We start from the raw sequence: 12,678 nt of genomic DNA on the forward strand, positions 1-12,678 counted from the left end.
AGATTTCATATCTACAAAAAAATTTTTTTAATTGATAAAAATAGAAGTGGAATTACCATATTGTCCAGGGTAATTAACCATGAACAATAGGAGAAGTAGAGGTGGTTGCATTATGTGAACAAGAGCAAATAAAAGTGGAACCAGGTGAACCACTTGCATGCCAACTGGTATTCTTTTGCCCCACTGTAGATATAAATATACATTTGTGGCAACCCTAAAATAAAAATGATTACCAAAGGTTCAGTCCTCTATAAAAGGAAGATTTGCATCACAGCAGCAGGTAAGCTACTGAGATCTAACAAGGTGATAGCTGAGGGTGAGGGGACTTTGGAATGGAGAGTGGAAACAGAAAAGGATGTATAATCATTTTAGCCTCAATATCAACTACAGAGATTAAGGTTGTAGTTAGTTTCCCTAATCTTCTTCTTCTAAATTTATCCTCAAGAAGACTGGAATCATGAATATGCTGATCCTTGAGGTTGTGTGGAGAAGAAGATCTATGTGATGCCAGGGATCGACTTATGACAGTCATAAAAAAGCACCCTGCAAATCTCCTACTACAGGAATTATAATTGGCTAACAGCCCCAGCTGCTATACTCTGCATGCATCCTACATCCTGACCAAGACCATGCTTCCTCTGAGTTGCTCCCAACCAATGACTCAGTATTGTAGAGATACTATGACTAATTTATTCCTGTGAGATTTATGGCTCCTCTGATAGACTGCAGGCATGAATGCCTCTTCATTGACCTTGCTAGAACATTCATAAGACTGCTCTGAAAATTCAAATCTTTCTTCTTTCTTCTCTTCTTCATAGAGGTCAACACATATTGCAATCAGATGGTTCTTTCAGACTCTTACAGCTTTCTTCTTTTTTCTCATAATATCTCCAAATAAATCTGTGATATGACCAACCTTGTCATGTTTCTCAGAGGACTCAAAATAATGCTTAATGTTTAAAATAATGTTCATAAATTTTTATTCAACTTAATTGAATCATAATTTTGAAATACTTGACCAACAGTAAATATATTAGCTACCTCATTAATATGTTGAATAAAATATTTGACATTTATTTTAAAATGTTAATCAATATAGGCAAGCCAAAGATTACAAGAAAATACTTGCAATACATATGTAGCTGACAAAGGACTCATATCTAGAATATATAGAGCACTTCCAAAGATCAATAAGAAAAATATCAACCAAATGGAAACTATACAAAAAATTAACTTGAAAAAGCCTTTTACAAAAGAAGAGATAAGGGAATGGCCAATACATACACTAAAAGGAAGTAATCATTAGTCATCAAGGAATTGCATGATTGCACATTCAAAGCATTAAAATGACTAACACTACCAAATATCCACAATATGGGGAATAAATGAAACTCTCAAAACTTGTGAGTGAGATGAAAAATGGTACAACCACTTCAGAAAACTGTCAGTTATTAATAAAGTTAAACATATACTTTATCCATGCCATAGCAATTCCTAGCAATTTATCCAAGAAAAACACAAGCATATGCTATGAAATGATTTGTGCATAAACTTACATAGCAGCTTTATTCATATTAGCCAAAACTGAAAAGAACCAAAATACCTACCTAGAGGATAATGGAAAAACAGATTATGCTTATATTCATACTCAGCAACTCAATAACAACAAAAACCTACTGAGACTCTCAACAACATGAATGAATTTCTAAGACATCATTTTAAGTAAAAGAGACCAGACACAAAAGAATATTTACTTTTTTTTCTTTTTTTTTTTTTGAGTTGGAATCTCACTCTGTCGCCCAGACTGGAGTGCAGTGGCCGCTCCCGGCCACCGCAGCCTCGCCTGCTGGGCTCCGGTGATCCTTCCCCCTCAGCCTTCCGAGTAGCCGGAATCACAGGCACGTGCTACCACACCCGGCTGATTTTTTGATTTATTGTAGAGATGAGGTCTTGCTGCCCAGGCGGGTCTCGAACCTGCGGGTTCAGGCAATCCACTCACCTCAGCCTCCCAAAGGTGCGGGATTACAGGCTGAGTCACCGAGCCTGGCTATTATTTACTATTTTATTTCATTTATATGATATCCAAAAACAGAAAACAATAATCTATAGTCATAGAGATTATAATCATGGTTTTCTCTGGGGAAGGGGTAAGGATAGGCTAGAAAGCAGCAAGGCAAAACTTTCTGAGAAGTTAAAAATATTTTATATTTTGAATAGAGATTAGGACCTATTTTACATAAGTGCACACATCGTCAAATTTTTTCTAATTTATTTTCTGTACTTACATCAATAAAGCACTGCCTTGAAAACTGACTGCAGCTTTGTAGCTGTCTGGCAGTATAAGACCTCCAACTATTTTCTTTTCTTTCATTATCATGTTTGCTATTTTTTATCCTTTGTATTATAATGCAAACTTGGAAAAAGGATTTTGATCAATACTGCTTTAAATTTAGAGGTCAATTTAGGAGAAATTGACACTTTAACAATAGTAAGTTTTCTGATCCACGGACATTGTATATCACTCCATTTATTTAGAGGTTTTAAAATGTTTTCTTAAAACATTTGTATTTTTCAGGCAAAGGTCTGGTACATATTTTATTGTATTTATTTTAAGTATTTGATATTTTATATTATTTTGAATATTTGTTACAAGTATATAGAAAGAGAATTAATTTTTATATTTTCCTTTTATTCAACAAAAATGTCAAATTGATTTCTTAATTATAATGTGTTTGTAGTGAATGTTTTCAAATTCTCTATATACTCAAATCAAATCTCTTGCAAGTAATGACTGTTCTACATTTACATATTCAATATTCATGTTACATTTCCTCATTTTGCACTATTAAATTTCTTCACTTTACACTATTATAATGATTAAGACCACAGTGTAATGCTGAAGAGAGGGAAAAATAATAGATATGCTTATTTCAGACTTTAAGAAGCAAGTATTCAATATTTTTCTATTAACCATCTATTACTTTTAGATGTTTTGCAGGTATTATTTTTAGTCTGAGAAATTTCCCTTATACTTCTAACTTACTGAAACTTTCTTTCATGAATATGGTTTTCATCAAATATTTTTATTTACTAATCAAGGCTTTTATTCCTGATTTGGTTAATGTGATAAGCTACAGTGATTGGGGTTTTCAAATGTTAAACGAACTTTGTTTTCATGGATTAAACCACACTTCTTGTGGTATGTTAGCATTTTTATTTGAATTCAATTTGCTCATTTTTTATTGTGATCAAAAGTACACAAAATGAGATTTACCTTCTTCACAAATTTTTAAGTGTACAGTACAGTATTGTTATTTATAAGCACAATGTTGTAAAGCAGATATCTAGACCTTTTTCATCTTGTATGACTGGAACTCTCTATCCATTGCACAGCACCTCCCCCTGCAAGCCCCTGGCTCCCACCATACAACTTTTTGTTGGTACACATTTGACTACTTCAGGGACCTCATATAAGTGAAATTATGCAGTATTTGATCTTCTATAAATGGTTTATTCACTTAGGATAGTGTTCCCATTGTTCATCCATATTGGAGCATGTGACAAAATTTTTCTTTTTATGGCTAACTAAAATTTCATTGTTTATGTATACCATATTTGCTTTATCCATTTACCTGTGGATAGACATTCAGACTGTTTCCATATCTTGGATATTGTAAATAATGCTATACTAAACACGGGAGTGTAAATATCTCTTTAAGGTTTCAATTTCAATTCCTTTGGATAAATAACTGGAATCAGGATTGCTAGAGAATATGGTAGTTCTCTTTCTAATAGTTTTGGGAACCTTCATACTGTTTCCTTAGTGGATGCACCATTTTACATTCCCACCAACAGTGCACAAGGATTCTAATTTCTCTACATCCTCACCAACATCTGTTTCTATTTTTTCTCAAAATGGCCATTCTAACTGTTATTACGTGGTATCTTAATGTGGTTTTGACTTGTGTTTCCATGTTGATTAGTAATGCTAACTACTTTGCATCTATCTGCTGGTCATTGTGTTTTCTTTGGAATAATGTTTTTCAAGACCTTGAACCATTTTGTCAATTTGGGGGGAGGGGTGTCTTTTATTGTTGAATTGTAGGAGTTCCTTATGTATTTTGGATATTCATCCCTTATCAGATACAGCAGAATCTTCATTCTGTAATGGTTAATGGTTTCTACCATTCCATGGAATGTTCAGTCTGATGGAGTTTGTTTCCTCCCTTTGCTATGCACAAACTTTTTAGTTTGATGTAGTCCCACTTGTCTACTTTTGTTTTAGTTGCCTATGTTTTTTGTGTCATATCTAAGAAATCATTGCTAAGACCAATTTTATTAGGATTTCCCCTCTGTTTTCTTCTGAGTTTTATAGTTTAAGATTATACAACATTTAAGTCTTTGATCCATTTTGAGTTGACTTTTGAGTATGGTGCAAGGTAAGGGTCTAATTTCATTCTTTTGCATGTGTATATCCAGTTTTCTCAGCATCATTTGCTGACAGACTATCCTTTGCCTATTGTGTAGCTTTGGCACACTTGAAGAAGACCATTGGACTGTATATGCATGGGTTTATTCCTGTGCTCTTTATTCTGTTGCATTGGTCTATAGGTCTGAACTTATGCCTGCACAATGCTGTTTTAATTACTGTAGCTTTGTAATATATTTTGTAATTAGAAAATGTGAGGCCACCAGCTTTGTTCTTTTCATCAAGATTGTTTTATCTATTCAGGGTGATTTGTGGTTTCATATAAATTTTAGAATTGTATTTTCTATTTTTGTTTAAAAAATGCTATTGGGATTTTGATAGGGATTTTATTGATCTATAGATATCTTTGGTAGAATGGAAATGTTGCCAGTATTAATTTTTCCAATCCATAGACATGAATATCTTTTCATTGTCTTCTTTAATTTCTTTCAACAGTGTTATATAGTTTTTAGTGTACAGGTCTTTTGTCTCCATCATTAAATTTATTACTAAGTCTTTTATTATTTTTGATGCTATTATAAATGTAATTGTTTTCTTGATTTTCTTTTTTAGATTATTTCTTGTTCGAATGTAGATACATGACTTATTTTTATAAGCTTATTTTGTATTCCACAACTTTATTAAATTCATTTATTAGTACTAATAGGCTTTTTTTTGTAAAAAAATCTTTAGGGTGTTCTATTCATAAGATCATGTCATCTAAAAACAAAAATAACATTACTTCATCCATCTCAATTTGAATATTTTTTATTTCTTTTTCTTGCCTAATTTATCTGGCTAGTACTTTCAGAACTATGTTGAACTGAAGTGGTAAGAGTGGGCATCTTTGTCTTATTCATGATCTTGAAGGAAAAGTTTTCAGTTTCTTTACCATTCAGTCTGATGTTAACTGTGGACTTTTAACCTCTCTTATGTTGAGGTATTTTCTGTCTATTCCTAGTTCATTTAGAGTTTTTGTCATGAAAATATGTTACATTTTGTCAAATCAGTTTGCTGCATCTGTTGAGATGATCATGTGATTTTCATTCTTCATTCTGTTAATGGAGTATATCACATTTATTGACTCTCATATGTTGAACTTTCCTTGCATTCTGGGAATAAATTCTACTTGCTCATAATGTGAGAGTCTTTTAATATGCTATTAAATTTAGTTTGCTATTATTTTGGTGACGATATTTGTATCTATATTCATCAGAAACACTGGCCTAAGGTGTTTTTCCTTGTAGTATCTTTTCTGACTTTGATAGAAGGATAGTGCTGAACTCATAAAATAGGTTTAGAAGTTTTTGCCCCTCTTCAATTTTTTGGAAGTGTTTGAGAAGAATTGGTGTTAACTCTTTTTTATATGTTTGATAGCATTCACCCAGGAAGCCAACTGATCCTGGGTTTTTCTTTGTTGGGCGGTTTTTGATTATTGATTCAGTCTCTTTACTGTTTACTGGTATGGCTGGATTTTCTACTTCTTTGTGAATCAGTCTTGGTAGATTATATGTTTCTAGGAATTTATTCATGTCTTCTAGATTATGTAAATTTTTGACAAAGAATTGTTCAATTTCGTCTCTTTTCATCCTTTTACGCTCTATGGCATCAATCATAATGTTGCTCTTTCACTTATTATTTTACTTGAATCTTGACCAGGAGGCCTTAATTATCATAAATAGATTAGACCCTTATTTTAAAAAAAAAAAACTTAAGGGGGCAAGTTCACCTCTTTCATTCTGAGAACACAGCATTCATCCCTTTTGCCTTTCAATTTATTCTGCCAAGTGAGGACACCTAGACACCACCATCTATGAGAAACAAGCCTTCACCAGACACAACCTTCTGACACCTTGACTTGGACTTCCCAGCCTCCAGACTGTAAGAAAATAACTTCTATTGTTTATAAATTACCCAGTCTCCGATATTTGTTATAGCAGCATAATGAACAAAGACAGAATTTGGTACAAGAGAACAGGGGTGCTGCTATAACAAACAGCTGAAAAATGTAAAAGCATCTTTGGAACTAGGGAATGGGTAAAGGTTGGAAAATTTGGACATGTATGTTAGAAAAAGCCTAAATTGCCATGACCAGAGCATTAAGGGCAATTATAGTGAAGTCTCAGAAAAGGAGAGTTAAATAGAGAGCCTCACTCCTCTTAGAGGGTACTTAAATAATTGATCAAAATGCTGGGAAAAATATGAACTGTAAAGACTATTCTGATGAGGTTTGTAGGCAGGAATGAGGAATATCTTATTGGAAACTAAATAAAAAGCCATCCTTGTTATAATTAACAAAGAACTTGGTTGAATTGTGTCTGTCTAGTACTTTGTGAAAGGCAGAATTTAAGATTAATGAACTAGGATATTTGATGGAAGACATCTCTAAGCAGCATGGATGCCACATGTCTTCTCTTAATTGCTTACAGTAAAATGCAAAAAGAGGGAAATGAATTAAAGAAATAATTTATACTAAAAAGGGAGACAAACATTAAAAATTTGAGAAATCCTCAGTATGGCCAAATTATAAATAAAAAGATGTATTCAGGAGAGAATACTAAAGCTTTGGCCAAGCAACTGTTTGATAAGAAGATTAGTGTAAATAGAAGGAAACCAGCTGCTATTCATCAAGACAGTGCAAGAATGACACCCCTCACCCCCACCCCACCAAACATTTCAGAGATCTCATTACATGTCCACAGTGCTAGAACCTTGGGAGCAGGACAGTTTCAAAGGAGGTATTCAGTACACCTGTTGGAACTCAGAGCTCACTGCCCAGGGCCACCTCAAATCTCTGCTCCCTGTATTCTGGGTGCAGCACTTCCCTGTTGCCCTGTCCATAGCTCAAGTGGGTCCAGGTGTAGCTCAGGCTGCTGCTCACAAAGGTACGGGTCATCCTTCTTGATGGTGTCTGCTCAGTGCTAACTCATAGGTACACAGAGTACAAGAGCTATGGAGGTGTGGCTTCCTGCACCTAGATTCCAAAGAATGTTTCAGAGAGCCTTGGGACCCAGACAGAGAACTGCACAAAGGCAGAGCTGCCCCAGAAAGTCCCCAAAAGGCAATGTTTAGTGGAGTCATGGTGACAGGCCTGCTCCCAAAACCCCTGACTTGTAGAGCCAAGACCCCTGACTTAAGAGCACTTACAGAAGTGCTACAGGCATACAACTCTGTGAGTTCTGTGGCATATGCTGCATCCAGAAAAGTCAGGAGGGCAGGGGCCCCTGGAGCATTGGGGGCCCAATCCTGCCCCAGTGTATCTGGGAAGTGAAACATAAAGTCGAAAAAGATTATGCTCAAACTTTAAGTTTTAATGGTGTTTGTCCAGTTGGGTTTGGGACTTGAGACCCATTACTCTTTATTATTTCCTATTCCTCCCTTTTAGAATGGAAGTGTCTATCCTACTCCTATCTTACCATTAAATTTGGAAGCACATAACTTGTTTGATTTCACAAACTCACAGCTAGGGAATTTGCCTCTGGATATATCATACCTTGAGTCTCACCCATAACTGATTTAGCAGCTATTTATTTAGGTGAGACTTTGGATTTAGACTTTAAAGTTGATGCTGGAATTAGTTAAGCGTTTTGAGGGCTATTGGGATGCAATGAATGTATTTTGTATGTGAGAAGGACATGAATTTGCGGGAGCAGGGTAGAATGGTTGAGTGAAGATGTCCCCTCTAAAATTTATGTTGAAACTTAATCTTCAGTGCAACAAAATTAAGGGGTATGGCCTTGAGGAGGTGATTAAGTCATGTGGGCCCTACCCTCATAAGTGGGATCAGCATCTTGACAAAAAGGTTTAAGGTATAAGAGAGTGCTCTCTTGCCCTTCTATCTTCCACCATGTAAGGACACAGCAACAAAGTGCCAATTTGGGAGCTGAGAGAAGCCCTCCCTAGACACAAATGCCAGCACCTTCATATTAAACTTCTCATTCTCCAGAACTGGAAAAAATAGATTTCTTTAGAAATTACCCAGTGAGGTATTTTGTTATTGCAACACAAACGGACCTAGACCTATATAAAATCTTGCTGAAAGTTTTCAATTTTGGTGATCTTTTTAAAAACCCAACCCTTAGTATTACTGATTTTTTCCTATTATCATTCCATTCTCTATTTTATGTATTTCTGCTTTAATCGTATTTCTTTCTTTCCTTCTGCTAATTTTAGACTTAGTTTTTTTTTTCTTTTTCTGTTTCCTTGAGGCATAAAGTTCAGTTGTTTATTTAAGATATTTCTTCTTTTTGGGGGGAGTATTTTCAATTTATTGCTATAAACTTCCCACTTAATACTGTTTTCACTTCATTTCATAAGACTTGGTATGTAATGTTTTAATTTTTGTGTATCTTAAGATATTTTCTACTTTCCCTTTTATTTCTTCTTTATCTCATTGGTTGTTCAATATTGTGTTATTTAATTTCCAAATATTTGTAAATTTTTTAGTTTTCATTTGCCATTAATTTCTACCTTCATTCCTTCATTCCATTGTGGTTGGAAACATATGTGGTATGATTTCCATCTTTTTAAGTTTATTGCTTAGACCTGTTTTGTGATCTAACATATATCTGTTCTGGAGGATGTTTTTGTGGGTGCTTGGAAAGAATGTGTATTCTGCTGTCCTTTGGGAGAGTGTCCTGTATATGTCTTTTAGGTCCATTTGTTCTATAGTGTTGTTCAAGTCCTCTGTATCATTAACTATTGTTTAATGTTCTATTCATTATTGATAGTGGGATGTTGAAGTTTCCTGTTACTATTGTGTTACTGTTTATTTTGCCCTTCAGTTCTGTCAACATCTGCTTCATATTTTGGGGTGCTCTGATGTTTGATACATATATATTTATAATTTTTCCATCTTCCTGCTGAAATGACGTTTTAACCATTATATACTGTCCTTCTTTGACTCTTTTGACTGTTTTTGAATTAAAGTCTATTTTTTCTGGTATAAGTACAGCTACCCCTGCTCTCTTTTGGTCATTATTTCCATGGAGTATACAATTGAATTTCTTCCTATTTATTCAGCCACTCTATGTCTTTGATTGGGGGATTTAATTCATTTAAAATAAGTATTAATAAGGAAGAACATACTATTAACATTCTGTTAACTGATTTCTATCTATCATCTAACTTTCTTGTCCCTCTTTATCCTCTATTGCTGTCTTCCTGTATGTTTCATTGATTTTTTTTGTAGGCACAGTCTTTGATTCCTTTTTCATTGATTTTGTGTATCCTATACAAGTATTTTCTTTGTGGTTGCCATGAGGCTTCCATAAGACATCTTATAGCTATAACACTCGACGTGAACATCAACTCATATTTTGTTTTGCATATTCCAGAGTGAGGGTCAAATAAAGATATTTTAAAACAATCAAAGCCTTAGAGAATCTACCGCTCAGACTTTCATTGAGTGAACCACTAAATTTTTAATTTAAAAAACTGAATGAACAAAAAATGGATTTAAAAAAACCACTGTGATTTTAAAAATTGTCAACTGTTGGGTCACTCTGAATGAACATTGATACTAAAAAATTGTGGGAAAAAAACCAGATTAAAAATAAAATACTGAAAATAGTATCATGTAAAATAAAAAGGATAATGGGAATGAAAGTTTTCTAATCTGTATGCGTTGTTCTGGAGAAGGATAGAAATATTAATTAAATTAGACTAGCAACCTAGGTATGAATGTCTTTATAATGATCCAAATATATTTAGCAGGTCATAATCCTAATAGAAACTAGATCTGCTCATTTTCCTTTTGCATACCCTTGGTTCAGGAGTTGAAGACGGTAATAAGACACCAACTATATCTACTCATGCATCTATTTTAACAGACACATTTACTACAAGTACAACTGTCCCATGATTATCTTTCTCTTCAGAAAGTTATGAGCACTTAACTCATCCTTTCTACCAGAAGTTAAATGTTTCCTCCTCATTCCCCCCCATTTCTTCTTTTTTTAGCTTGATTCAAAATTTGGTCTCTTTATTTCAAACCAAAGTAGTATTGTACAATCACTAATGTGTATCTGAATCACCCAAAGAAAGCTTTACAAAAATATATATGCTGAATTCCACATTCCCATTCCCAAATGTACATATGTGGTAGGACAGAGATGAGTCTCAGATGGGGATGTTCTTTAAAAGTTTCTCTCCATCCAAGTCATTCTGATGCACAGTCCATGATCCTCAAATGAGAACTACTTGCATTTTCTAGAATGCCATGCAGCCAGATATTATTTAAAACAAAGCACACTCGTGCACCAAATCTGCCCTGAAAAGTAACTTCCTACAGTAAAATTCCAATAGATCATGTTTAATCTGTAAGTTGTTACCTTTCAAAATCTCTCTTTTACATATTTTACAGCAATATATCCTCATTATAGGATAGCGAGAAAAATGAAAAAAGTTCTTAATTCTATTTTTTATTTTTATTCTAATATGTATGTTTGGGTGTATGCATGAATATACTTCTTGCTAAAAAAGTAATTTCATGTTTTATATATGAGTTCATTTTTATCTTTCTTCATATATTATGGCCATTCTCCAATGGCTTTACAAAAATCTTCCAACACCTTAATTTTTGTGTTATATATAATCATAAGGATGTACTAGGACTTATTTATACAGTCTACATTATTGAACATTTAAGAGCTTTTCACTTTTACTAAGATAAATAATGATGTGAAGTTCTTTCATATAAATCTTCGCACTCGTCTTTGATTATTTCCTTAAGAGAGATTCTCAGGAATGAGATTAATGGGGGTGAACATTTTTAAGGCTCTTCATTTCCTATATGCTGTATTAAGGATCTGTTATTTATGTAGGGTTCATTTCTTTATGGAGGATTGCTCTACCTGAGAAAATCTACACCCTTTTACAGACTATTATGAAATACGTGCTCTAAGGACAAGACATTTTAATCTTCAGAGAGTAGACGGGGTTGCTGAGAAGTGAGAGACCTGAACTCTTCTCCTGTTACAACTTACTTTCCCTGTGACCTGTAGCAATTCACTGTACTATTTTGTTAAAAAAACTGCCTCAAGGCTTTACATAGTAAAAAAGAACAGGAAGGTTATACTCACATTCTCTCAAAGATTGAACAGTGTGCTATAAAATTCAAGCAGACAAAACGAGATATAAAATGCAGAGTTGAATCCAACACACAAGAGCAAATAAGTGACCATATACTTTCATGGGTGACATTGTGAAGGATTACATTGAACATATCTGCAGATGTTTCCAGAAATTGAAGTATCTTGTTGCCTTTCATAAGCAGGCTTTTTTTTTTCTTTATACTCCTAAAGTTTTTCAGTTTAACAAAGCAAATTCACTTTATAAAGTTAATATTGTTCCACAATTATTTTTTATGTAACTTTTATTTTTACAGGTTATTTCCTATTTCTTTCTCAAATATCCATATAGGAAATGGTTTAGTTATTTTTTTTAAGTCAGCAACTGGATATCTTCTGAAATCAGGTTGATATGGTGGAAGTTGAAAGGAACCAATGTGAAATCAACCATCTTTTGCAGTTTTAGGGTTTGTAAAAAGTTTTGGTAATTTATAATCAACCTTTTTTTCTACAAACACCTATGAGCACTTTGCATGTGACCAGCACTATTAGACAGTAAAGATTCAGAAAACAACAAGATAGTCTGTCTTTAAAGGATTCATGGCATAATGAGAGAGAAAAACACATATACAAATGATTACAGTTCCATAGATAAGCACTACTCAACTTGAGAAGATGTTTAGGCTAGAGTAAAACGTGGTCAGGTCTGGATAAACTTCTCAGAGGAGGCAAGTTTGGAATAGACAAAAAAAAAAAGAATAAGTCTTCACAGCCATGAAAAGAGGAAACAGTAAAACAGAGGGAATAGTATGTTGCATTAAAGGAATACAGAATGGCCGGGCTTGGTAGCTCAACCTGTAATGCAATCCCAGCACTTTGGGAGGCCGAGGTGAGTGGATTGCCTGAACCTGAGAGTTCGAGACCCTCCCGGGAAACTTGGAGAGACCTCATCTCTACAATAAATCAAAAATTAGCCGGGCGTGGTAGTGCACGCCTGTAATTCCAGTTACTTGGAAGGCTGAGGCAGAAGGATCACCAGAGCCCAGCGGGTCGAGGCTGCGGTGGCTGGGAGTGAAAGAAGTTCGGTGCCAGTAATGACTCCACACCCGGCCAGGACCAAGAGATTTATTAAAGTGGCGG

At 34.4% G+C, this 12,678-nt stretch overlaps 1 protein-coding gene across 1 annotated transcript in view; it reads right to left on the reverse strand.

The window, feature by feature from the left end:
- Nucleotides 1-12,678, reverse strand: part of SREK1IP1 (SREK1 interacting protein 1) — a 73,543-nt gene that overhangs the window by 46,997 nt on the left and 13,868 nt on the right. The gene's annotated exons all lie outside the window — the stretch shown is intronic.

Source organism: Carlito syrichta, unplaced genomic scaffold (assembly GCF_000164805.1).
Source record: "Carlito syrichta isolate Samal-C Ts95f unplaced genomic scaffold, Tarsius_syrichta-2.0.1 Scaffold303959, whole genome shotgun sequence".
NCBI lineage: Eukaryota > Metazoa > Chordata > Mammalia > Primates > Tarsiidae > Carlito > Carlito syrichta.